The sequence below is a fragment of the Acipenser ruthenus genome, chromosome 35, assembly GCF_902713425.1.
Source record: "Acipenser ruthenus chromosome 35, fAciRut3.2 maternal haplotype, whole genome shotgun sequence".
In the NCBI taxonomy this organism is placed as follows: Eukaryota; Metazoa; Chordata; class Actinopteri; order Acipenseriformes; family Acipenseridae; genus Acipenser; species Acipenser ruthenus.
This window is the reverse complement of record NC_081223.1, coordinates 7,033,247-7,059,067: the sequence shown is the minus strand read 5'-3', so window position 1 is coordinate 7,059,067 and position 25,821 is coordinate 7,033,247. Positions and strand designations below refer to the sequence as shown.

At 39.6% G+C, this 25,821-nt stretch overlaps 21 non-coding genes across 21 annotated transcripts; 15 read left to right on the top strand and 6 right to left on the bottom strand.

Moving 5' to 3' along the window:
* The first annotated feature begins 68 nt into the window (after positions 1–68).
* On the top strand, positions 69–179 carry trnal-caa (transfer RNA leucine (anticodon CAA)). The gene is made up of 2 exons: positions 69–106; positions 134–179. It is a non-coding gene; the product is annotated as a tRNA-Leu (tRNA).
* Positions 180–729: 550 nt separating this feature from the next.
* On the bottom strand, positions 730–935 carry LOC131705544 (small nucleolar RNA U3). Its single transcript, XR_009310497.1, has one exon. It is a non-coding gene; the product is annotated as a small nucleolar RNA U3 (small nucleolar RNA).
* A 2,142-nt stretch (positions 936–3,077) lies between these two features.
* On the top strand, positions 3,078–3,150 carry trnak-cuu (transfer RNA lysine (anticodon CUU)). The gene has a single exon. It is a non-coding gene; the product is annotated as a tRNA-Lys (tRNA).
* Positions 3,151–3,497: 347 nt separating this feature from the next.
* On the top strand, positions 3,498–3,608 carry trnal-caa (transfer RNA leucine (anticodon CAA)). Its single transcript has 2 exons — positions 3,498–3,535; positions 3,563–3,608. It is a non-coding gene; the product is annotated as a tRNA-Leu (tRNA).
* Positions 3,609–4,324: 716 nt separating this feature from the next.
* Positions 4,325–4,530, bottom strand: LOC131705554 (small nucleolar RNA U3). The gene has a single exon (XR_009310508.1). It is a non-coding gene; the product is annotated as a small nucleolar RNA U3 (small nucleolar RNA).
* Positions 4,531–6,672: 2,142 nt separating this feature from the next.
* Positions 6,673–6,745, top strand: trnak-cuu (transfer RNA lysine (anticodon CUU)). The gene has a single exon. It is a non-coding gene; the product is annotated as a tRNA-Lys (tRNA).
* A 347-nt stretch (positions 6,746–7,092) lies between these two features.
* trnal-caa (transfer RNA leucine (anticodon CAA)) lies at positions 7,093–7,203 on the top strand. Its single transcript has 2 exons — positions 7,093–7,130; positions 7,158–7,203. It is a non-coding gene; the product is annotated as a tRNA-Leu (tRNA).
* A 716-nt stretch (positions 7,204–7,919) lies between these two features.
* LOC131705553 (small nucleolar RNA U3) lies at positions 7,920–8,125 on the bottom strand. The gene has a single exon (XR_009310506.1). It is a non-coding gene; the product is annotated as a small nucleolar RNA U3 (small nucleolar RNA).
* A 2,138-nt stretch (positions 8,126–10,263) lies between these two features.
* Positions 10,264–10,336, top strand: trnak-cuu (transfer RNA lysine (anticodon CUU)). Its single transcript has one exon. It is a non-coding gene; the product is annotated as a tRNA-Lys (tRNA).
* A 347-nt stretch (positions 10,337–10,683) lies between these two features.
* trnal-caa (transfer RNA leucine (anticodon CAA)) lies at positions 10,684–10,794 on the top strand. Its single transcript has 2 exons — positions 10,684–10,721; positions 10,749–10,794. It is a non-coding gene; the product is annotated as a tRNA-Leu (tRNA).
* Positions 10,795–11,510: 716 nt separating this feature from the next.
* Positions 11,511–11,716, bottom strand: LOC131705514 (small nucleolar RNA U3). Its single transcript, XR_009310467.1, has one exon. It is a non-coding gene; the product is annotated as a small nucleolar RNA U3 (small nucleolar RNA).
* Positions 11,717–13,859: 2,143 nt separating this feature from the next.
* trnak-cuu (transfer RNA lysine (anticodon CUU)) lies at positions 13,860–13,932 on the top strand. The gene has a single exon. It is a non-coding gene; the product is annotated as a tRNA-Lys (tRNA).
* Positions 13,933–14,279: 347 nt separating this feature from the next.
* On the top strand, positions 14,280–14,390 carry trnal-caa (transfer RNA leucine (anticodon CAA)). The gene is made up of 2 exons: positions 14,280–14,317; positions 14,345–14,390. It is a non-coding gene; the product is annotated as a tRNA-Leu (tRNA).
* Positions 14,391–15,106: 716 nt separating this feature from the next.
* Positions 15,107–15,312, bottom strand: LOC131705555 (small nucleolar RNA U3). Its single transcript, XR_009310509.1, has one exon. It is a non-coding gene; the product is annotated as a small nucleolar RNA U3 (small nucleolar RNA).
* A 2,142-nt stretch (positions 15,313–17,454) lies between these two features.
* On the top strand, positions 17,455–17,527 carry trnak-cuu (transfer RNA lysine (anticodon CUU)). The gene has a single exon. It is a non-coding gene; the product is annotated as a tRNA-Lys (tRNA).
* A 347-nt stretch (positions 17,528–17,874) lies between these two features.
* trnal-caa (transfer RNA leucine (anticodon CAA)) lies at positions 17,875–17,985 on the top strand. The gene is made up of 2 exons: positions 17,875–17,912; positions 17,940–17,985. It is a non-coding gene; the product is annotated as a tRNA-Leu (tRNA).
* A 716-nt stretch (positions 17,986–18,701) lies between these two features.
* LOC131705513 (small nucleolar RNA U3) lies at positions 18,702–18,907 on the bottom strand. The gene has a single exon (XR_009310466.1). It is a non-coding gene; the product is annotated as a small nucleolar RNA U3 (small nucleolar RNA).
* A 2,148-nt stretch (positions 18,908–21,055) lies between these two features.
* On the top strand, positions 21,056–21,128 carry trnak-cuu (transfer RNA lysine (anticodon CUU)). Its single transcript has one exon. It is a non-coding gene; the product is annotated as a tRNA-Lys (tRNA).
* Positions 21,129–21,474: 346 nt separating this feature from the next.
* trnal-caa (transfer RNA leucine (anticodon CAA)) lies at positions 21,475–21,586 on the top strand. Its single transcript has 2 exons — positions 21,475–21,513; positions 21,541–21,586. It is a non-coding gene; the product is annotated as a tRNA-Leu (tRNA).
* A 3,390-nt stretch (positions 21,587–24,976) lies between these two features.
* On the top strand, positions 24,977–25,049 carry trnav-uac (transfer RNA valine (anticodon UAC)). Its single transcript has one exon. It is a non-coding gene; the product is annotated as a tRNA-Val (tRNA).
* Positions 25,050–25,557: 508 nt separating this feature from the next.
* On the top strand, positions 25,558–25,629 carry trnaw-cca (transfer RNA tryptophan (anticodon CCA)). The gene has a single exon. It is a non-coding gene; the product is annotated as a tRNA-Trp (tRNA).
* Positions 25,630–25,821: the final 192 nt, after the last annotated feature.

The following is a 25,821-nucleotide window of genomic DNA, read 5'->3' as shown; positions in this document are numbered from 1 at the left end:
TACAATAGACAACCCTAGTCTGTGCTGAAATGAAATAATGCGGTTTTCTACTAAAGCAAACGCAGCTTGTCAGAATGGCCGAGTGGTCTAAGGCGCCAGACTCAAGGACGCTGTCTTTCCAAAGAATTGTGTGTTCTGGTCTCCGAATGGAGGCGTGGGTTCAAATCCCACTTCTGACAGTTCACTTTTACTTATTTTTTAAATGAATCAATTTGTTCATTTTACTATAAAAGATTGTTTCAAGGAAATCAACAGCTGATACCAAACTCTTGTCAGCACTCAATACCATTTTAATTTCCATTTTAAATCGGACTAAAATAGCGTTCCTAACACAGATTGCATTTTTGTTGTAAACGATCTATTAGTGGAAGTAGCTTACATGAGAAATGCCCTCGTTTAACATGCTAGGATGATCGACCTCGGTATTCTCCAACTGCTGTTTACATTTTCTAACACGTTATGAGGACGAATACAAAGGTTGACAGCTTCCTTGTAAGTGGGGGTAAGCACAAGTTATTTTCAGATGTAATGTCTATTTTAAACTCAATCTAGTCCTGCGTAGTGCAAAAGACATTGCTATATTTTTATATTAGTCAAGCCCTATTTAAAGTGTTCTTAAATTGTTTTGACATTAGCAATGATCAATTTAAATGTGGTTATTGATTTAAACAACTGAACAATTGTGGGCTTGATGGTTTCTTTTTTCTACGTTTCTACCGGAATGAGATACACACTCAAAATGTGTCCCCTTCCTTCAGCAACCCCCGACTGAAGATTGAAGTGGTCATTCCTTGCAGCGAGTAGGTTCCCGATAACAACACTCATTGTCAGCTCGGTGCTCAGAAGAAAACACTGCCACTCTTCCTGGTGGATACCGAGACCAATCCCTTCAAAACGTGTTTCATTCTAGAAATGATCCTTGCAAATATAGTCTTAACTTTTATTAGCAGACCGTCGCCCCCAACTGGCAAGCTCTACTTCATATGAAACAATGACTGGGCAACAACGAGGTGTTACATTAACAATACAAACTAACCCGAGACAGCCAGGCCGTTAAAGCATACCTTAAGTTTGTCGTGTGATACAAAAGCAAGTATTGGCATTTTTGCATCGTCTGCCTCGTCAAACAAGCTCGAGCCACAGCACACAGCGCTGCTGCATCGGGACACAGATTGTGGGTTTCTAAGCGACTGAATAAACGAGCTGAGACTACTTTTTAAAGAAATTGAAAACATACCTCTAGTCGAAATATTTGCTATTTAGTTAATTAAATTATTTTTTTAAATTTGCAATCACAGACTACATTGCCAAAATAAAAATAAAAAACAACTGACAATCTGATTTGCTCGTATCAAGCTGCGATGAAGCCTATGAGAATCCCTGGCACCATTAAAGGGGAATTAGCTCAAATGGTAGAGCGCTCGCTTAGCATGCGAGAAGTAGCGGGATCGATGCCCGCATTCTCCAAATAATTTTAAAGTATCTGCGTATTTTGTCCCGGCGCATTATGGAGATAAATACAAAGTGTGACAATTCTTTGTAACAGAGAGGCCCACCATGCATGTGTATTTTAATGCACAGTCTGCTAATTTGTAATAATCCCCGGACTGAAAAACTGCAGCGCGTGATATTTTGTAGGTCTTCTTATCTCCTATGTCCGCTAACGCTAGGCACAACGTGCCCGAGTGCTGTAGCAGCAGCCATGAAGCAAGTTAGTTTTTCAGTAGAAATAAGGCTTTTGTGTATGGGTGTTTTGAAAAGATCAGTTAAATAGCTACGTATTTTGAAATAAGGATGTATTCATTATTATGAACGTTGGCAGAAAGGATATGGTATTATTATTTCCCACGTGTGCTTGACTTGTACAAATCTGATAGAGTTTCAACAAAGGCATTTGACTTGGGTTCATTATTTAGCCTATACTGCCACCTGCAGCATTACTGCGGGTGTCGTTTGCTTCTTTTGACAATAATACGGCTGTTTTCACGGAAAACCGTGAGAGCATGTAGCCGTGGCTGAGTGGTTAATGAACAAACAGAGCTGTCAGAAATGGAATTCGAAGCCACGCTTCCAGGGTAACTGTGATCTGAACGCAGCGCCATAGCTCGCTCAACCATACTGAATTAGACACGTCTTTTCACAACATTGCAGTACACTGCTGAACCTCCGATGTCTGACGCTGCAGTAAATCAACTCGTGTGTGTGTGTGTACTTATTCTTTTTCTGTTTATATGAAGGAGGACGACCTGTTTTGTCGCATTCTATATGGGATTGTAGCAGCCACACCCAGTGACACCCAGTGAGAGTCCTAATACCGACACTACTAAAAATTAATTAAAAGGTTTGGAATAGGAATGACAACAGAATGACAAAGGCAGAATAACAATTCACAAAGCTTTATTACAATGATCCATGAGTCACATAAATCAGTTCAAATAACTAACAATACAATGTATTAAAGTTGTACTAAAAACAATTAGGGGAAATTGAATAAAGCCAGCCAATAGCCACATTTTAAAAGCATGGGGTATTAGACCAACATATAGCAGCGATTACACTTCTCTTTAAGAGTGCTAGGTGATTGGAAACAGCTCTTCGCAGCAAGGGTACAACAACAAAAGCCAGATTGTTAATACACACAAGTTTTAACAGTATTAGGGAACGTTAGCTGCAACATTACAGTTTTAACTATATTAGAGCAATTCAACAACAATACAAGTTTAGTTAAGATAATTAGCAGCAACGTTCAGGTTTAGCAGCGCTGTAGCATAAGTAAACAGAACCAAAAGGTGTGGGGACATTTACCTGCTGCTGGAACACTTTTAATCTAACAAAACAAAATTGATGAGACCGGGATTTAACCACACGTCTCAGAGCTTTATTCAACAGACTAGCTCTCGAATTATCCAACACTTTACTTTTGGAATATACTCACACGGCTGTAACACCGCAGACACAGACACAGCGCGTCTCCAGAACACTCATCTACAGCAGCAGCACACCGAATCTCAGGTCCCACGCACCTGTCGGTACTTCCTCTCTCACCCCGCCTCAAAGAAAGAAACTTTCTCCCGACAGCCCGGCTAGCTCAGTCGGTAGAGCATGAGACTCTTAATCTCAGGGTCGTGGGTTCGAGCCCCACGTTGGGCGTCCTTTTTAAATACAAATTGTAGATGTTTCTTCGAGGCAACGGAGCAATGTCTGATTCTGTTCACATTGTATAAAGTATTGCAACACAATTACTTATTGGTCATTGTCATATAGCAATTGCTATTGTAAAATGCGTGCATCCTTTAAAGCTATACCGATATTGAAATAAAGAATCTTACTTTCGTGGGTTGGCTTCAATCTGATTCTTTTTTTACACTTGTCATTACATCATTCATGGAGCAAGTTAGTATGTGCGTAATAAACCCAATCGGGCCTTGATACAATAGACAACCCTAGTCTGTGCTGAAATGAAATAATGCGGTTTTCTACTAATGCAAACACAGCTTGTCAGAATGGCCGAGTGGTCTAAGGCGCCAGACTCAAGGACGCTGTCTTTCCAAAGAATTGTGTGTTCTGGTCTCCGAATGGAGGCGTGGGTTCAAATCCCACTTCTGACAGTTCACTTTTACTTATTTTTTAAATGAATCAATTTGTTCATTTTACTATAAAAGATTGTTTCAAGGAAATCAACAGCTGATACCAAACTCTTGTCAGCACTCAATACCATTTTAATTTCCATTTTAAATCGGACTAAAACAGCGTTCCTAACACAGATTGCATTTTTGTTCTAAACTGGCTACTTGTCGAAGTCACTGAAAAATATTTTGTGTAGAAACATGTGTTATTTAACTAAAGATTGTTTTAATATTTCAAATAACATATTACTTTGAAAAACATCTCCGACTGCCACTGGATCGTGGTCTCAGGCTGGGATGCGGACCATTGAGAACAGTATAAACGATCTATTAGTGGAAGTAGCTTACATGAGAAATGCCCTCGTTTAACATGCTAGGATGATCGACTTCGGTATTCTCCAACTGCTGTTTACATTTTCTAACACGTTATGAGGACGAATACAAAGGTTGACAGCTTCCTTGTAAGTGGGGGTAAGCACAAGTTATTTTCAGATGTAATGTCTATTTTAAACTCAATCTAGTCCTGCGTAGTGCAAAAGACATTGCTATATTTTTATATTAGTCAAGCCCTATTTAAAGTGTTCTTAAATTGTTTTGACATTAGCAATGATCAATTTAAATGTGGTTATTGATTTAAACAACTGAACAATTGTGGGCTTGATGGTTTCTTTTTTCTACGTTTCTACCGGAATGAGATACACACTCAAAATGTGTCCCCTTCCTTCAGCAACCCCCGACTGAAGATTGATGTGGTCATTCCTTGCAGCGAGTAGGTTCCCGATAACAACACTCATTGTCAGATCGGTGCTCAGAAGAAAACACTGCCACTCCTCCTGGTGGATACCGAGACCAATCCATTCAAAACGTGTTTCATTCTAGAAATGATCCTTGCAAATATAGTCTTAACTTTTATTAGCAGACCGTCGCCCCCAACTGGCAAGCTCTACTTCATATGAAACAATGACTGGGCAACAACGAGGTGTTACATTAACAATACAAACTAACTCGAGACAGCCAAGCCGTTAAAGCATACCTTAAGTTTGTCGCGTGATACAAAAGCAAGTATTGGCATTTTTGCATCGTCTGCCTCGTCAAACAAGCTCGAGCCACAGCACACAGCGCTGCTGCATCGGGACACAGATTGTGGATTTCTAAGCGACTGAATAAACGAGCTGAGACTACTTTTTAAAGAAATTGAAAACATACCTCTAGTCGAAATACTTGCTATTTAGTTAATTAAATTATTTTTTTCAATTTGCAATCACAGACTACATTGCCAAAATAAAAATAAAAAACAACTGACAATCTGATTTGCTCGTATCAAGCTGCGATGAAGCCTATGAGAATCCCTGGCACCATTAAAGGGGAATTAGCTCAAATGGTAGAGCGCTCGCTTAGCATGCGAGAAGTAGCGGGATCGATGCCCGCATTCTCCAAATAATTTTAAAGTATCTGCGTATTTTGTCCCGGCGCATTATGGAGATAAATACAAAGTGTGACAATTCTTTGTAACAGAGACGCCCACCATGCATGTGTATTTTAATGCACAGTCTGCTAATTTGTAATAATCCCCGGACTGAAAAACTGCAGCGCGTGATATTTTGTAGGTCTTCTTATCTCCTATGTCCGCTAACGCTAGGCACAACGTGCCCGAGTGCTGTAGCAGCAGCCATGAAGCAAGTTAGTTTTTCAGTAGAAATAAGGCTTTTGTGTATGGGTGTTTTGAAAAGATCAGTTAAATAGCTACGTATTTTGAAATAAGGATGTATTCATTATTATGAACGTTGGCAGAAAGGATATGGTATTATTATTTCCCACGTGTGCTTGACTTGTACAAATCTGATAGAGTTTCAACAAAGGCATTTGACTTGGGTTCATTATTTAGCCTATACTGCCACCTGCAGCATTACTGCGGGTGTCGTTTGCTTCTTTTGACAATAATACGGCTGTTTTCACGGAAAACCGTGAGAGCATGTAGCCGTGGCTGAGTGGTTAATGAACAAACAGAGCTGTCAGAAATGGAATTCGAAGCCACGCTTCCAGGGTAACTGTGATCTGAACGCAGCGCCATAGCTCGCTCAACCATACTGAATTAGACACGTCTTTTCACAACATTGCAGTACACTGCTGAACCTCCGATGTCTGACGCTGCAGTAAATCAACTCGTGTGTGTGTGTGTACTTATTCTTTTTCTGTTTATATGAAGGAGGACGACCTGTTTTGTCGCATTCTATATGGGATTGTAGCAGCCACACCCAGTGACACCCAGTGAGAGTCCTAATACCGACACTACTAAAAATTAATTAAAAGGTTTGGAATAGGAATGACAACAGAATGACAAAGGCAGAATAACAATTCACAAAGCTTTATTACAATGATCCATGAGTCACATAAATCAGTTCAAATAACTAACAATACAATGTATTAAAGTTGTACTAAAAACAATTAGGGGAAATTGAATAAAGCCAGCCAATAGCCACATTTTAAAAGCATGGGGTATTAGACCAACATATAGCAGCGATTACACTTCTCTTTAAGAGTGCTAGGTGATTGGAAACAGCTCTTCGCAGCAAGGGTACAACAACAAAAGCCAGATTGTTAATACACACAAGTTTTAACAGTATTAGGGAACGTTAGCTGCAACATTACAGTTTTAACTATATTAGAGCAATTCAACAACAATACAAGTTTAGTTAAGATAATTAGCAGCAACGTTCAGGTTTAGCAGCGCTGTAGCATAAGTAAACAGAACCAAAAGGTGTGGGGACATTTACCTGCTGCTGGAACACTTTTAATCTAACAAAACAAAATTGATGAGACCGGGATTTAACCACACGTCTCAGAGCTTTATTCAACAGACTAGCTCTCGAATTATCCAACACTTTACTTTTGGAATATACTCACACGGCTGTAACACCGCAGACACAGACACAGCGCGTCTCCAGAACACTCATCTACAGCAGCAGCACACCGAATCTCAGGTCCCACGCACCTGTCGGTACTTCCTCTCTCACCCCGCCTCAAAGAAAGAAACTTTCTCCCGACAGCCCGGCTAGCTCAGTCGGTAGAGCATGAGACTCTTAATCTCAGGGTCGTGGGTTCGAGCCCCACGTTGGGCGTCCTTTTTAAATACAAATTGTAGATGTTTCTTCGAGGCAACGGAGCAATGTCTGATTCTGTTCACATTGTATAAAGTATTGCAACACAATTACTTATTGGTCATTGTCATATAGCAATTGCTATTGTAAAATGCGTGCATCCTTTAAAGCTATACCGATATTGAAATAAAGAATCTTACTTTCGTGGGTTGGCTTCAATCTGATTCTTTTTTTACACTTGTCATTACATCATTCATGGAGCAAGTTAGTATGTGCGTAATAAACCCAATCGGGCCTTGATACAATAGACAACCCTAGTCTGTGCTGAAATGAAATAATGCGGTTTTCTACTAATGCAAACACAGCTTGTCAGAATGGCCGAGTGGTCTAAGGCGCCAGACTCAAGGACGCTGTCTTTCCAAAGAATTGTGTGTTCTGGTCTCCGAATGGAGGCGTGGGTTCAAATCCCACTTCTGACAGTTCACTTTTACTTATTTTTTAAATGAATCAATTTGTTCATTTTACTATAAAAGATTGTTTCAAGGAAATCAACAGCTGATACCAAACTCTTGTCAGCACTCAATACCATTTTAATTTCCATTTTAAATCGGACTAAAACAGCGTTCCTAACACAGATTGCATTTTTGTTCTAAACTGGCTACTTGTCGAAGTCACTGAAAAATATTTTGTGTAGAAACATGTGTTATTTAACTAAAGATTGTTTTAATATTTCAAATAACATATTACTTTGAAAAACATCTCCGACTGCCACTGGATCGTGGTCTCAGGCTGGGATGCGGACCATTGAGAACAGTATAAACGATCTATTAGTGGAAGTAGCTTACATGAGAAATGCCCTCGTTTAACATGCTAGGATGATCGACTTCGGTATTCTCCAACTGCTGTTTACATTTTCTAACACGTTATGAGGACGAATACAAAGGTTGACAGCTTCCTTGTAAGTGGGGGTAAGCACAAGTTATTTTCAGATGTAATGTCTATTTTAAACTCAATCTAGTCCTGCGTAGTGCAAAAGACATTGCTATATTTTTATATTAGTCAAGCCCTATTTAAAGTGTTCTTAAATTGTTTTGACATTAGCAATGATCAATTTAAATGTGGTTATTGATTTAAACAACTGAACAATTGTGGGCTTGATGGTTTCTTTTTTCTACGTTTCTACCGGAATGAGATACACACTCAAAATGTGTCCCCTTCCTTCAGCAACCCCCGACTGAAGATTGATGTGGTCATTCCTTGCAGCGAGTAGGTTCCCGATAACAACACTCATTGTCAGATCGGTGCTCAGAAGAAAACACTGCCACTCCTCCTGGTGGATACCGAGACCAATCCATTCAAAACGTGTTTCATTCTAGAAATGATCCTTGCAAATATAGTCTTAACTTTTATTAGCAGACCGTCGCCCCCAACTGGCAAGCTCTACTTCATATGAAACAATGACTGGGCAACAACGAGGTGTTACATTAACAATACAAACTAACTCGAGACAGCCAAGCCGTTAAAGCATACCTTAAGTTTGTCGCGTGATACAAAAGCAAGTATTGGCATTTTTGCATCGTCTGCCTCGTCAAACAAGCTCGAGCCACAGCACACAGCGCTGCTGCATCGGGACACAGATTGTGGATTTCTAAGCGACTGAATAAACGAGCTGAGACTACTTTTTAAAGAAATTGAAAACATACCTCTAGTCGAAATACTTGCTATTTAGTTAATTAAATTATTTTTTTCAATTTGCAATCACAGACTACATTGCCAAAATAAAAATAAAAAACAACTGACAATCTGATTTGCTCGTATCAAGCTGCGATGAAGCCTATGAGAATCCCTGGCACCATTAAAGGGGAATTAGCTCAAATGGTAGAGCGCTCGCTTAGCATGCGAGAAGTAGCGGGATCGATGCCCGCATTCTCCAAATAATTTTAAAGTATCTGCGTATTTTGTCCCGGCGCATTATGGAGATAAATACAAAGTGTGACAATTCTTTGTAACAGAGACGCCCACCATGCATGTGTATTTTAATGCACAGTCTGCTCATTTGTAATAATCCCCGGACTGAAAAACTGCAGCGCGTGATATTTTGTAGGTCTTCTTATCTCCTATGTCCGCTAACGCTAGGCACAACGTGCCCGAGTGCTGTAGCAGCAGCCATGAAGCAAGTTAGTTTTTCAGTAGAAATAAGGCTTTTGTGTATGGGTGTTTTGAAAAGATCAGTTAAATAGCTACGTATTTTGAAATAAGGATGTATTCATTATTATGAACGTTGGCAGAAAGAATATGGTATTATTATTTCCCACGTGTGCTTGACTTGTACAAATCTGATAGTTTCAACAAAGGCATTTGACTTGGGTTCATTATTTAGCCTATACTGCCATCTGCAGCATTACTGCGGGTGTCGTTTGCTTCTTTTGACAATAATACGGCTGTTTTCACGGAAAACCGTGAGAGCATGTAGCCGTGGCTGAGTGGTTAATGAACAAACAGAGCTTTCAGAAATGGAATTCGAAGCCACGCTTCCAGGGTAACTGTGATCTGAACGCAGCGCCATCGCTCGCTCAACCATCCTGAATTAGACACGTCTTTTTACAACATTGCAGTACACTGCTGAACCTCCGATGTCTGACGCTGCAGTAAATCAACTCGTGTGTGTGTGTACTTATTCTTTTTCTGTTTATATGAAGGAGGGCGACCTGTTTTGTCGCATTCTATATGGGATTGTAGCAGCCACACCCAGTGACACCCAGTGAGAGTCCTAATACCGACACTACTAAAAATTAATTAAAAGGTTTGGAATAGGAATGACAACAGAATGACAAAGGCAGAATAACAATTCACAAAGCTTTATTACAATGATCCATGAGTCACATAAATCAGTTCAAATAACTAACAATACAATGTATTAAAGTTGTACTAAAAACAAGGAGGGGAAATTGAATAAAGCCAGCCAATAGCCACATTTTAAAAGCATGGGGTAATAGACCAACATATAGCAGCGATTACACTTCTTTTTAAGAGTGCTAGGTGACTGGAAACAGCTCTTCGCAGCAAGGGTACAACAACAAAAGCCAGATTGTTAATACACACAAGTTTTAACAGTATTAGGGAACGTTAGCTGCAACATTACAGGTTTAACTATATTAGACCAATTCAACAAAAATACAAGTTTAGTTAAGATAATTAGCAGCAACGTTCAGGTTTAGCAGCGGTGTAGCAAAAGTAAACAGAACCAAAAGGTGTGGGGACATTTACCTGCTGCTGGAACACTTTTAATCTAACAAAACAAAATTGATGAGACCGGGATTTAACCACACGTCTCAGAGCTTTATTCAACAGACTAGCTCTCGAATTATCCAACACTTTACTTTTGGAATATACTCACACGGCTGTAACACCGCAGACACAGACACAGCGCGTCTCCAGAACACTCATCTACAGCAGCAGCACACCGAATCTCAGGTCCCACGCACCTGTCGGTACTTCCTCTCTCACCCCGCCTCAAAGAAAGAAACTTTCTCCCGACAGCCCGGCTAGCTCAGTCGGTAGAGCATGAGACTCTTAATCTCAGGGTCGTGGGTTCGAGCCCCACGTTGGGCGTCCTTTTTAAATACAAATTGTAGATGTTTCTTCGAGGCAACGGAGCAATGTCTGATTCTGTTCACATTGTATAAAGTATTGCAACACAATTACTTATTGGTCATTGTCATATAGCAATTGCTATTGTAAAATGCGTGCATCCTTTAAAGCTATACCGATATTGAAATAAAGAATCTTACTTTCGTGGGTTGGCTTCAATCTGATTCTTTTTTTACACTTGTCATTACATCATTCATGGAGCAAGTTAGTATGTGCGTAATAAACCCAATCGGGCCTTGATACAATAGACAACCCTAGTCTGTGCTGAAATGAAATAATGCGGTTTTCTACTAAAACATACGCAGCTTGTCAGAATGGCCGAGTGGTCTAAGGCGCCAGACTCAAGGACACTGTCTTTCCAAAGAATTGTGTGTTCTGGTCTCCGAATGGAGGCGTGGGTTCAAATCCCACTTCTGACAGTTCACTTTTACTTATTTTTTAAATGAATCAATTTGTTCATTTTACTATAAAAGATTGTTTCAAGGAAATCAACAGCTGATACCAAACTCTTGTCAGCACTCAATACCATTTTAATTTCCATTTTAAATCGGACTAAAACAGCGTTCCTAACACAGATTGCATTTTTGTTCTAAACTGGCTACTTGTCGAAGTCACTGAAAAATATTTTGTGTAGAAACATGTGTTATTTAACTAAAGATTGTTTTAATATTTCAAATAACATATTACTTTGAAAAACATCTCCGACTGCCACTGGATCGTGGTCTCAGGCTGGGATGCGGACCATTGAGAACAGTATAAACGATCTATTAGTGGAAGTAGCTTACATGAGAAATGCCCTCGTTTAACATGCTAGGATGATCGACTTCGGTATTCTCCAACTGCTGTTTACATTTTCTAACACGTTATGAGGACGAATACAAAGGTTGACAGCTTCCTTGTAAGTGGGGGTAAGCACAAGTTATTTTCAGATGTAATGTCTATTTTAAACTCAATCTAGTCCTGCGTAGTGCAAAAGACATTGCTATATTTTTATATTAGTCAAGCCCTATTTAAAGTGTTCTTAAATTGTTTTGACATTAGCAATGATCAATTTAAATGTGGTTATTGATTTAAACAACTGAACAATTGTGGGCTTGATGGTTTCTTTTTTCTACGTTTCTACCGGAATGAGATACACACTCAAAATGTGTCCCCTTCCTTTAGCAACCCCCGACTGAAGATTGAAGTGGTCATTCCTTGCAGCGAGTAGGTTCCCGATAACAACACTCATTGTCAGCTCGGTGCTCAGAAGAAAACACTGCCACTCCTCCTGGTGGATACCGAGACCAATCCCTTCAAAACGTGTTTCATTCTAGAAATGACCCTTGCAAATATAGTCTTAACTTTTATTAGCAGACCGTCGCCCCCAACTGGCAAGCTCTACTTCATATGAAACAATGACTGGGCAACAACGAGGTGTTACATTAACAATACAAACTAACCCGAGACAGCCAAGCCGTTAAAGCATACCTTAAGTTTGTCGCGTGATACAAAAGCAAGTATTGGCATTTTTGCATTATCTGCCTTGTCAAACAAGCTCGAGCCACAGCACACAGCGCTGCTGCATCGGGACACAGATTGTGGATTTCTAAGCGACTGAATAAACGAGCTGAGACTACTTTTTAAAGAAATTGAAAACATACCTCTAGTCGAAATACTTGCTATTTAGTTAATTAAATTATTTTTTTAAATTTGCAATCACAGACTACATTGCCAAAATAAAAATAAAAAAACAACTGACAATCTGATTTGCTCGTATCAAGCTGCGATGAAGCCTATGAGAATCCCTGGCACCATTAAAGGGGATTTAGCTCAAATGGTAGAGCGCTCGCTTAGCATGCGAGAAGTAGCGGGATCGATGCCCGCATTCTCCAAATAATTTTAAAGTATCTGCGTATTTTGTCCCTGCGCATTATGGAGATAAATACAAAGTGTGACAATTCTTTGTAACAGAGACGCCCACCATGCATGTGTATTTTAATGCACAGTCTGCTAATTTGTAATAATCCCCGGACTGAAAAACTGCAGCGCGTGATATTTTGTAGGTCTTCTTATCTCCTATGTCCGCTAACGCTAGGCACAACGTGCCCGAGTGCTGTAGCAGCAGCCATGAAGCAAGTTAGTTTTTCAGTAGAAATAAGGCTTTTGTGTATGGGTGTTTTGAAAAGATCAGTTAAATAGCTACGTATTTTGAAATAAGGATGTATTCATTATTATGAACGTTGGCAGAAAGGATATGGTATTATTATTTCCCACGTGTGCTTGACTTGTACAAATCTGATAGAGTTTCAACAAAGGCATTTGACTTGGGTTCATTATTTAGCCTATACTGCCATCTGCAGCATTACTGCGGGTGTCGTTTGCTTCTTTTGACAATAATACGGCTGTTTTCACGGAAAACCGTGAGAGCATGTAGCCGTGGCTGAGTGGTTAATGAACAAACAGAGCTGTCAGAAATGGAATTCGAAGCCACGCTTCCAGGGTAACTGTGATCTGAACGCTGCGCCATAGCTCGCTCAACCATCCTGAATTAGACACGTCTTTTCACAACATTGCAGTACACTGCTGAACCTCCGATTTCTGACGCTGCAGTAAATCAACTCGTGTGTGTGTGTGTACTTATTCTTTTTCTGTTTATATGAAGGAGGGCGACCTGTTTTGTCGCATTCTATATGGGATTGTAGCAGCCACACCCAGTGACACCCAGTGAGAGTCCTAATACCGACACTACTAAAAATTAATTAAAAGGTTTGGAATAGGAATGACAACAGAATGACAAAGGCAGAATAACAATTCACAAAGCTTTATTACAATGATCCATGAGTCACATAAATCAGTTCAAATAACTAACAATACAATGTATTAAAGTTGTACTAAAAACAAGGAGGGGAAATTGAATAAAGCCAGCCAATAGCCACATTTTAAAAGCATGGGGTATTAGACCAACATATAGCAGCGATTACACTTCTCTTTAAGAGTGCTAGGTGATTGGAAACAGCTCTTCGCAGCAAGGGTACAACAACAAAAGCCAGATTGTTAATACACACAAGTTTTAACAGTATTAGGGAACGTTAGCTGCAACATTAGAGGTTTAACTATATTAGAGCAATTCAACAACAATACAAGTTTAGTTAAGATAATTAGCAGCAACGTTCAGGTTTAGCAGCGGTGTAGCATAAGTAAACAGAACCAAAAGGTGTGGGGACATTTACCTGCTGCTGGAACACTTTTAATCTAACAAAACAAAATTGATGAGACCGGGATTTAACCACACGTCTCAGAGCTTTATTCAACAGACTAGCTCTCGAATTATCCAACACTTTACTTTTGGAATATACTCACACGGCTGTAACACCGCAGACACAGACACAGCGCGTCTCCAGAACACTCATCTACAGCAGCAGCACACCGAATCTCAGGTCCCACGCACCTGTCGGTACTTCCTCTCTCACCCCGCCTCAAAGAAAGAAACTTTCTCCCGACAGCCCGGCTAGCTCAGTCGGTAGAGCATGAGACTCTTAATCTCAGGGTCGTGGGTTCGAGCCCCACGTTGGGCGTCCTTTTTAAATACAAATTGTAGATGTTTCTTCGAGGCAACGGAGCAATGTCTGATTCTGTTCACATTGTATAAAGTATTGCAACACAATTACTTATTGGTCATTGTCATATAACAATTGCTATTGTAAAATGCGTGCATCCTTTAAAGCTATACCGATATTGAAATAAAGAATCTTACTTTCGTGGGTTGGCTTCAATCTGTTTCTTTTTTTACACTTGTCATTACATCATTCATGGAGCAAGTTAGTATGTGCGTAATAAACCCAATCGGGCCTTGATACAATAGACAACCCTAGTCTGTGCTGAAATGAAATAATGCGGTTTTCTACTAACGCATACGCAGCTTGTCAGAATGGCCGAGTGGTCTAAGGCGCCAGACTCAAGGACGCTGTCTTTCCAAAGAATTGTGTGTTCTGGTCTCCGAATGGAGGCGTGGGTTCAAATCCCACTTCTGACAGTTCACTTTTACTTATTTTTTAAATGCATCAATTTGTTCATTTTACTATAAAAGATTGTTTCAAGGAAATCAACAGCTGATACCAAACTCTTGTCAGCACTCAATACCATTTTCATTTCCATTTTAAATCGGACTAAAATAGCGTTCCTAACACAGATTGCATTTTTGTTGTAAACTGGCTACTTGTCGAAGTCACTGAAAAATATTTTGTGTAGAAACATGTGTTATTTAACTAAAGATTGTTTTAATATTTCAAATAACATATTACTTTGAAAAACATCTCCGACTGCCACTGGATCGTGGTCTCAGGCTGGGATGCGGACCATTGAGAACAGTATAAACGATCTATTAGTGGAAGTAGCTTACATGAGAAATGCCCTCGTTTAACATGCTAGGATGATCGACTTCGGTATTCTCCAACTGCTGTTTACATTTTCTAACACGTTATGAGGACGAATACAAAGGTTGACAGCTTCCTTGTAAGTGGGGGTAAGCACAAGTTATTTTCAGATGTAATGTCTATTTTAAACTCAATCTAGTCCTGCGTAGTGCAAAAGACATTGCTATATTTTTATATTAGTCAAGCCCTATTTAAAGTGTTCTTAAATTGTTTTGACATTAGCAATGATCAATTTAAATGTGGTTATTGATTTAAACAACTGAACAATTGTGGGCTTGATGGTTTCTTTTTTCTACGTTTCTACCGGAATGAGATACACACTCAAAATGTGTCCCCTTCCTTCAGCAACCCCCGACTGAAGATTGAAGTGGTCATTCCTTGCAGCGAGTAGGTTCCCGATAACAACACTCATTGTCAGATCGGTGCTCAGAAGAAAACACTGCCACTCCTCCTGGTGGATACCGAGACCAATCCCTTCAAAACGTGTTTCATTCTAGAAATGATCCTTGCAAATATAGTCTTAACTTTTATTAGCAGACCGTCGCCCCCAACTGGCAAGCTCTACTTCATATGAAACAATGACTGGGCAACAACGAGGTGTTACATTAACAATACAAACTAACCCGAGACAGCCAAGCCGTTAAAGCATACCTTAAGTTTGTCGCGTGATACAAAAGCAAGTATTGGCATTTTTGCATTATCTGCCTCGTCAAACAAGCTCGAGCCACAGCACACAGCGCTGCTGCATCGGGACACAGATTGTGGATTTCTAAGCGACTGAATAAACGAGCTGAGACTACTTTTTAAAGAAATTGAAAACATACCTCTAGTCGAAATACTTGCTATTTAGTTAATTAAATTATTTTTTTAAATTTGCAATCACAGACTACATTGCCAAAATAAAAATAAAAAACAACTGACAATCTGATTTGCTCGTATCAAGCTGCGATGAAGCCTATGAGAATCCCCGGCACCATTAAAGGGGAATTAGCTCAAATGGTAGAGCGCTCGCTTAGCATGCGAGAAGTAGCGGGATCGATGCCCGCATTCTCCAAATAATTTTAAAGTATCTGCGTATTTTGTCCCGGCGCATTATGGAGATAAATACAAAGTGTGACAATTCTTTTTAACAGAGACGCCCACCATGCATGTGTATTTTAATGCACAGTCTGCTCATTTGTAATAATCCCCGGACTGAAAAACTGCAGCGCGTGATATTTTGTAGGTCTTCTTATCTCCTATGTCCGCTAACGCTAGGCACAACGTGCCCGAGTGCTGTAGCAGCAGCCATGAAGCAAGTTAGTTTTTCAGTAGAAATAAGGCTTTTGTGTATGGGTGTTTTGAAAAGATCAGTTAAATAGCTACGTATTTTGAAATAAGGATGTATTCATTATTATGAACGTTGGCAGAAAGAATATGGTATTATTATTTCCCACGTGTGCTTGACTTGTACAAATCTGATAGAGTTTCAACAAAGGCATTTGACTTGGGTTCATTATTTAGCCTATACTGCCATCTGCAGCATTACTGCGGGTGTCGTTTGCTTCTTTTGACAATAATACGGCTGTTTTCACGGAAAACCGTGAGAGCATGTAGCCGTGGCTGAGTGGTTAATGAACAAACAGAGCTGTCAGAAATGGAATTCGAAGCCACGCTTCCAGGGTAACTGTGATCTGAACGCAGCGCCAATGCTCGCTCAACCATCCTGAATTAGACACGTCTTTTCACAACATTGCAGTACACTGCTGAACCTCCGATGTCTGACGCTGCAGTAAATCAACTCGTGTGTGTGTGTGTACTTATTCTTTTTCTGTTTATATGAAGGAGGGCGACCTGTTTTGTCGCATTCTATATGGGATTGTAGCAGCCACACCCAGTGACACCCAGTGAGAGTCCTAATACCGACACTACTAAAAATTAATTAAAAGGTTTGGAATAGGAATGACAACAGAATGACAAAGGCAGTATAACAATTCACAAAGCTTTATTACAATGACCCATGAGTCACATAAATCAGTTCAAATAACTAACAATACAATGTATTAAAGTTGTACTAAAAACAAGGAGGGGAAATTGAATAAAGCCAGCCAATAGCCACATTTTAAAAGCATGGGGTATTAGACCAACATATAGCAGCGATTACACTTCTCTTTAAGAGTGCTAGGTGATTGGAAACAGCTCTTCGCAGCAAGGGTACAACAACAAAAGCCAGATTGTTAATACACACAAGTTTTAACAGTATTAGGGAACGTTAGCTGCAACATTACAGGTTTAACTATATTAGAGCAATTCAACAACAATACAAGTTTAGTTAAGATAATTAGCAGCAACGTTCAGGTTTAGCAGCGGTGTAGCATAAGTAAACAGAACCAAAAGGTGTGGGGACATTTACCTGCTGCTGGAACACTTTTAATCTAACAAAACAAAATTGATGAGACCGGGATTTAACCACACGTCTCAGAGCTTTATTCAACAGACTAGCTCTCGAATTATCTAACACTTTACTTTTGGAATATACTCACACGGCTGTAACACCGCAGACACAGACACAGCGCGTCTCCAGAACACTCATCTACAGCAGCAGCACACCGAATCTCTGGTCCCACGCACCTGTCGGTACTTCCTCTCTCACCCCGCCTCAAAGAAAGAAACTTTCTCCCGACAGCCCGGCTAGCTCAGTCGGTAGAGCATGAGACTCTTAATCTCAGGGTCGTGGGTTCGAGCCCTACGTTGGGCGTCCTTTTTAAATACAAATTGTAGATGTTTCTTCGAGGCAACGGAGCAATGTCTGATTCTGTTCACATTGTATAAAGTATTGCAACACAATTACTTATTGGTCATTGTCATATAGCAATTGCTATTGTAAAATGCGTGCATCGTTTAAAGCTATACCGATATTGAAATAAAGAATCTTACTTTCGTGGGTTGGCTTCAATCTGTTTCTTTTTTTACACTTGTCATTACATCATTCATGGAGCAAGTTAGTATGTGCGTAATAAACCCAATCGGGCCTTGATACAATAGACAACCCTAGTCTGTGCTGAAATGAAATAATGCGGTTTTCTACTAAAGCATACGCAGCTTGTCAGAATGGCCGAGTGGTCTAAGGCGCCAGACTCAAGGACGCTGTCTTTCCAAAGAATTGTGTGTTCTGGTCTCCGAATGGAGGCGTGGGTTCAAATCCCACTTCTGACAGTTCTCTTTTACTTATTTTTTAAATGAATCAATTTGTTCATTTTACTAAAAAAGATTGTTTCAAGGAAATCAACAGCTCATACCAAACTCTTGTCAGCACTCAATACCATTTTCATTTCCATTTTAAATCGGACTAAAATAGCGTTCCTAACACAGATTGCATTTTTGTTGTAAACTGGCTACTTGTCGAAGTCACTGAAAAATATTTTGTGTAGAAACATGTGTTATTTAACTAAAGATTGTTTTAATATTTCAAATAACATATTACTTTGAAAAACATCTCCGACTGCCACTGGATCGTGGTCTCAGGCTGGGATGCGGACCATTGAGAACAGTATAAACGATCTATTAGTGGAAGTAGCTTACATGAGAAATGCCCTCGTTTAACATGCTAGGATGATCGACTTCGGTATTCTCCAACTGCTGTTTACATTTTCTAACACCTTATGAGGACGAATACAAAGGTTGACAGCTTCCTTGTAAGTGGGGGTAAGCACAAGTTATTTTCAGATGTAATGTCTATTTTAAACTCAATCTAGTCCTGCGTAGTGCAAAAGACATTGCTATATTTTTATATTAGTCAAGCCCTATTTAAAGTGTTCTTAAATTGTTTTGACATTAGCAATGATCAATTTAAATGTGGTTATTGATTTAAACAACTGAACAATTGTGAGCTTGATGGTTTCTTTTTTCTACGTTTCTACCGGAATGAGAAACACACTCAAAATGTGTCCCCTTCCTTCAGCAACCCCCGAATGAAGATTGAAGTGGTCATTCCTTGCAGCGAGTAGGTTCCCGATAACAACACTCATTGTCAGCTCGGTGCTCAGAAGAAAACACTGCCACTCCTCCTGGTGGATACCGAGACCAATCCCTTCAAAACGTGTTTCATTCTAGAAATGATCCTTGCAAATATAGTCTTAACTTTTATTAGCAGACCGTCGCCCCCAACTGGCAAGCTCTACTTCATATGAAACAATGACTGGGCAACAACGAGGTGTTACATTAACAATACAAACTAACCCGAGACAGCCAAGCCGTTAAAGCATACCTTAAGTTTGTCGCGTGATACAAAAGCAAGTATTGGCATTTTTGCAATTTCTGCCTCGTCAAACAAGCTCGAGCCACAGCACACAGCGCTGCTGCATCGGGACACAGATTGTGGATTTCTAAGCGACTGAATAAACGAGCTGAGACTACTTTTTAAAGAAATTGAAAACATACCTCTAGTCGAAATACTTGCTATTTAGTTAATTAAATTATTTTTTTAAATTTGCAATCACAGACTACATTGCCAAAATAAAAATAAAAAAACAACTGACAATCTGATTTGCTCGTATCAAGCTGCGATGAAGCCTATGAGAATCCCTGGCACCATTAAAGGGGAATTAGCTCAAATGGTAGAGCGCTCGCTTAGCATGCGAGAAGTAGCGGGATCGATGCCCGCATTCTCCAAATAATTTTAAAGTATCTGCGTATTTTGTCCCGGCGCATTATGGAGATAAATACAAAGTGTGACAATTCTTTGTAACAGAGAGGCCCACCATGCATGTGTATTTTAATGCACAGTCTGCTAATTTGTAATAATCCCCGGACTGAAAAACTGCAGCGCGTGATATTTTGTAGGTCTTCTTATCTCCTATGTCCGCTAACGCTAGGCACAACGTGCCCGAGTGCTGTAGCAGCAGCCATGAAGCAAGTTAGTTTTTCAGTAGAAATAAGGCTTTTGTGTATGGGTGTTTTGAAAAGATCAGTTAAATAGCTACGTATTTTGAAATAAGGATGTATTCATTATTATGAACTTTGGCAGAAAGGATATGGTATTATTATTTCCCACGTGTGCTTGACTTGTACAAATCTGATAGAGTTTCAACAAAGGCATTTGACTTGGGTTCATTATTTAGCCTATACTGCCATCTGCAGCATTACTGCGGGTGTCGTTTGCTTCTTTTGACAATAATACGGCTGTTTTCACGGAAAACCGTGAGAGCATGTAGCCGTGGCTGAGTGGTTAATGAACAAACAGAGATGTCAGAAATGGAATTCGAAGCCACGCTTCCAGGGTAACTGTGATCTGAACGCAGCGCCATAGCTCGCTCAACCATCCTGAATTAGACACGTCTTTTCACAACATTGCAGTACACTGCTGAACCTCCGATGTCTGACGCTGCAGTAAATCAACTCGTGTGTGTGTGTGTGTGTGTACTTATTCTTTTTCTGTTTATATGAAGGAGGGCGACCTGTTTTGTCGCATTCTATATGGGATTGTAGCAGCCACACCCAGTGACACCCGTGAGAGTCCTAATACCGACACTACTAAAAATTAATTAAAAGGTTTGGAATAGGAATGACAACAGAATGACAAAGGCAGAATAACAATTCACAAAGCTTTATTACAATGATCCATGATTCACATAAATCAGTTCAAATAACTAACTATAAAATGTATTAAAGTTGTACTAAAAACAAGGAGGGGAAATTGAATAAAGCCAGCCAATAGCCACATTTTAAAAGCATGGGGTATTAGACCAACATATAGCAGCGATTACACTTCTCTTTAAGAGTGCTAGGTGATTGGAAACAGCTCTTCGCAGCAAGGGTACAACAACAAAAGCCAGATTGTTAATACACACAAGTTTTAACAGTATTAGGGAACGTTAGCTGCAACATTACAGGTTTAACTATATTAGAGCAATTCAACAACAATACAAGTTTAGTTAAGATAATTAGCAGCAACGTTCAGGTTTAGCAGCGGTGTAGCATAAGTAAACAGAACCAAAAGGTGTGGGGACATTTACCTGCTGCTGGAACACTTTTAATCTAACAAAACAAAATTGATGATACCGGGATTTAACCACACGTCTCAGAGCTTTATTCAACAGACTAGCTCTCGAATTATCCAACACTTTACTTTTGGAATATACTCACACGGCTGTAACAACGCAGACACAGACACAGCGCGTCTCCAGAACACTCATCTACAGCAGCAGCACACCGAATCTCAGGTCCCACGCACCTGTCGGTACTTCCTCTCTCACCCCGCCTCAAAGAAAGAAACTTTCTCCCGACAGCCCGGCTAGCTCAGTCGGTAGAGCATGAGACTCTTAATCTCAGGGTCGTGGGTTCGAGCCCCACGTTGGGCGTCCTTTTTAAATACAAATTGTAGATGTTTCTTCGAGGCAACGGAGCAATGTCTGATTCTGTTCACATTGTATAAAGTATTGCAACACAATTACTTATTGGTCATTGTCATATTGCAATTGCTATTGTAAAATGCGTGCATCCTTTAAAGCTATACCGATATTGAAATAAAGAATCTTACTTTCGTGGGTTGGCTTCAATCTGTTTCTTTTTTTACACTTGTCATTACATCATTCATGGAGCAAGTTAGTATGTGTGTAATAAACCCAATTGGGCCTTGATACAATAGACAACCATAGTCTGTGCTGAAATGAAATAATGCGGTTTTCTACTAAAGCAAACGCAGCTTGTCAGAATGGCCGAGTGGTCTAAGGCGCCAGATTCAAGGACACTGTCTTTCCAAAGAATTGTGTGTTCTGGTCTCCGAATGGAGGCGTGGGTTCAAATCCCACTCTGACAGTTCACTTTTAATTATTTTTAAATGAATCAATTTGTTCATTTTACTAAAAAAGATTGTTTCAAGGAAATCAACAGCTGATACCAAACTCTTGTCAGCACTCAATACCATTTTCATTTCCATTTTAAATCGGACTAAAAAAGCGTTCCTAACACAGATTGCATTTTTGTTGTAAACTGGCTACTTGTCGAAGTCACTGAAAAATATTTTGTGTAGAAACATGTGTTATTTAACTAAAGATTGTTTTAATATTTCAAATAACATATTACTTTGAAAAACATCGCCGACTGCCACTGGATCGTGGTCTCAGGTTGGGATGCTGACCATTGAGAACAGTATAAACGATCTATTAGTGGAAGTAGCTTACATGAGAAATGCCCTCGTTTAACATGCTAGGATGATCGACTTCGGTATTCTCCAACTGCTGTTTACATTTTCTAACACGTTATGAGGTCGAATACAAAGGTTGACAGCTTGCTTGTAAGTGGGGGTAAGCACAAGTTATTTTCAGATGTAATGTTTTTATTTAAGCTCAATATTGTCCTGCGTAGTGCAAATCACATTACTATATTTTTATATTAGTCAAGCCGTATTTAAAGTGTTCTTAAATTGCTTTAGCATTAGCAATGACCAATTTGAAATTTGCTTATTGATTTTAACAACTGAGCAATTGTAGGCTTGATGTTGTCTTTTTTTCTGAGTTTCTACCAGTATGAGACCAATCTTTCTAGCCGGGGGAGGTTTCAGTCCCCGCCCACCTACATAGTATTCAGGAGGAGGAAGGCTCTGGTGATTTCAAGGGTTTTGCTGCAAATGTGTTTCTTACCAGTTAAGTGCCATTGTCCTAATCTGAGACTACTTTGTCATTTTTGGCGCATTTTTAATTGGCATGTTATTTGAATTTTCTTTTAACTCTATTGTTATGATAACTTACTCTAATTTTGTTAACCGTAACAGTTAAATCTAGATGTAAGGTATCAGATTAAATAAACACACCTTGTGTTCAGATTTTTTGTTTTTGTTTTAATAAATGTATTTGTCCTCTATGGGTAGAGTCAGGTAAACTGCATACCTGCCGTTTCTACACCTTAACATTTACAAAATACAGACACTAAATTGAAAAGTAATAACACAAAGTCTTGCCTTCAGTTAATATTTTAGAAAATCTATTTTGCTAACAGAAGACAATGTCTCTCTGGTGTTGGCCTGTCATTAGATTGCCAATTTAAAATCCCTGGTCCCATCGTAGAAGCAGGATAGTTTATTCACAAATAAATACATACACGTTTGTTTATGTTTCTTTTGTTGGTAAATTAACCCAATACATTATTGCATTCTGCCACATAATTAGACGATCAAAGCCCATTTGTGCCAGTGCGCATTCAAAGGAGACGCGCTGAGAGAATCCTAGTTAAATACTAGTTTTACTGATTTAAACTAGTTGTTTAATGTTTTCTTTACTTTTAAAGCTGAGAATCAAACACACTTGCGACAACTTCATAGCCCTGCTGGCTACGAACACGTATCGTCTCGGCTGTTTCCTATAACCCTGGTGATGCACTCTAGCATTGCATAACAAGCATGTAGTATGCCGGAACTTCGTGGCGCAACTGTAGCGCATCTGACTCCAGATCAGAAGGTTGCGTGTTCAAATCACGTCGAGGTCAAAGCCTTCTTTGTTTCTATTCCGCACTATTTCGTTGTTTAACGTGTTTGGATTTGAATGTTTCCGTGCATTTATTTAAACAATTTAGCCTACACAACATATCGATTGTATAGCGATCAAACAGAGATTTATTGTATTGTGATTCTTTTTTATGTTTCATTTGATACTGCACAATAAATTAAAGTGACTCCCAAATTAATGTTGGCCAGTCTTCAATGACATAGTTGGGTAATAAAGTCATATTAACACTTCCTTGCATGTTATATTGAAAACAGCTCTACAAATACTAGTTTTGAAGAAACTTAAAGTACAGCAAGTAATGATTGATGCCTTAAAGCTTAACAGACCTTTAAAAATTAACAAAGAAAACATAAAAAAGGGGCACATAGTCGGCAGGATGTGAACATGAGCGGGGAAACTCTAACATCTTTTAAGTCCATCACCTTAACTACTTGGCCAAAACTACTTTGTGTAAAGTACCAAGTTCTATAAACATATCACAGACCAAGAACAAATACACACAGTTTGTTTTTAATAAAACATTGACGAAACCACAATCCCTGGTTTAGGAGGCTAGTGCCTTATCCTTTAGGTGACTGCGGCACTTTCATATGGATAGTAGTCAGCGTGACAAAATACGACCAGAGGGAAAAAAGCAGTGGTTTCCCTGTCATTCCATTGCCATATTACATTGTGCATGTTCAGAATATGCGGGAATCCTGAAAACAGCATTGTAATATGTGAACAAATCAATAACCGAATTTAATTAACGCATGGATTAAACGCTATTGAGTGTTACGGTTGTTAATTAACTTGCAAAGCAAACGTTTTAGAGCTCAATTTTTAAGAGAGTTCAAGAGCTGACATATGCAGGAGCTGGCAATATTGACGTATTCCCAAGGGCTTTATATTTTGGTCTTTCTGGGAACAATTTAAAAAGAAAAGAAAGCAATGTCAATTGTAAAGAAACGAATTTGATAGAAAACCTAACGTTTTCGAGGTCAGTTGTCAATTTAAATGTGTCCAGTAATGTGCACAGTAATGTGCACATTGCCCTGATTCCAATATAATATGATGTCTTGCCTTCAGTTAATATTTTAGAAAAACTGCTTTGCAAACAGAAGAAAAACAAGCTAGCAGAGGATGGTTTCGATCCATCGACCTCTGGGTTATGGGCCCAGCACGCTTCCGCTGCACCACTTTGCTGCTGTTGCAGCATAACTCAATTACCAAGCAGCAGAAAAAAAAACTGAACTCATCGTTTTAACCAGCCACACGGCAGTGGCCGGGCCAAACCATGGAAACGTCGGAAATCAGAGATGATCCGTTTTCTTTTCTCCCAAATACGTTATGCAGTGTATGCAACTTTTCTGCCCACTTTGATCACAGGCAGTTTTATTCCCCAGTTTCGGCGGCCAATTCTAATATTCTGTCTCTCGAAAGCATCTTAAATCGTGGAAAGCGCTCTTTGTTTAAAATTACACAGAAGACTTCTTTTGTTCGACCAGGCTTACAATTAGATATTTTCGTTTTCAAATAGATTTTTTGAAGCGCATATGGGGCGCTATAGAAAATATATATGATTAATTGATTGAATGTTGGCCTGAGTTAGGATTGGCAGGGTTAATTCTTAAAAAGACATCGCCGAAGGGTCTGATAAATGATTGCAATTATTTGAGATGCTGCATGTAGACAATAATGTAGGAGCACCACCCCAGTTCTGACAAGGTTCCATAGTGTAGTGGTTATCACGTCTGCTTTACACGCAGAAGGCCCTTGGTTCGATCCCCAGTGGAACCACTGCAGTTTGTTTCTAAATTATATCAATCCCTGGTCAAGACAAAGTCTCTCTGGGGTTGGCCTGTTATTAGATTGCCGATGTAAGATCCCTGGTCCCATCGTAGAAGCAGGATAGTGTATTCACAAATAAATACATACACGTTTGTTTATGTTTCTTTTGTTGGTAAATTAACCCAATACATTATTGCATTCTGCCACGTAATTAGACGATCATAGCCCATTTGTGCCAGTGCGCATTTAAAGGAGACGCGCTGAGAGAATCCTAGTTAAATACTAGTTTTACTGATTTAAACTAGTTGTTTAATGTTTTCTTTACTTTTAAAGCTGAGAATCAAACACACTTGCGACAACTTCATAGCCCTGCTGGCTACGAACACATATCGAGTCGGCTGTTTCCTATAACCCTGGTGATACCGAGTGTTTTCCAAGTATCAGCATCGGCATTACAATGTGTCTGGCATGCTTGCTGTGCACTCTAGCATTGCATAACAGGCCTGTAGTATGCCGGGACTTTGTGGCGCAACGGTAGCGCGTCTGACTCCAGATCAGAAGGTTGCGTGTTCAAATCACGTCGATGTCAAAGCCTTCTTTATTTCTATTCCGCACTATTTCGTTTTTTGACGTGTTTGGATTTGAATGTTTCCGTGCATTTGTCACGGGACACTCTTTTGGGGTTTAAATTCAAACAGTAGCCAACTACGCCACCTAGTTCCTAAATATATGGGGCACTAGGACCCTAGCAACACTAAAACACAACACAGGTTCGTAATTA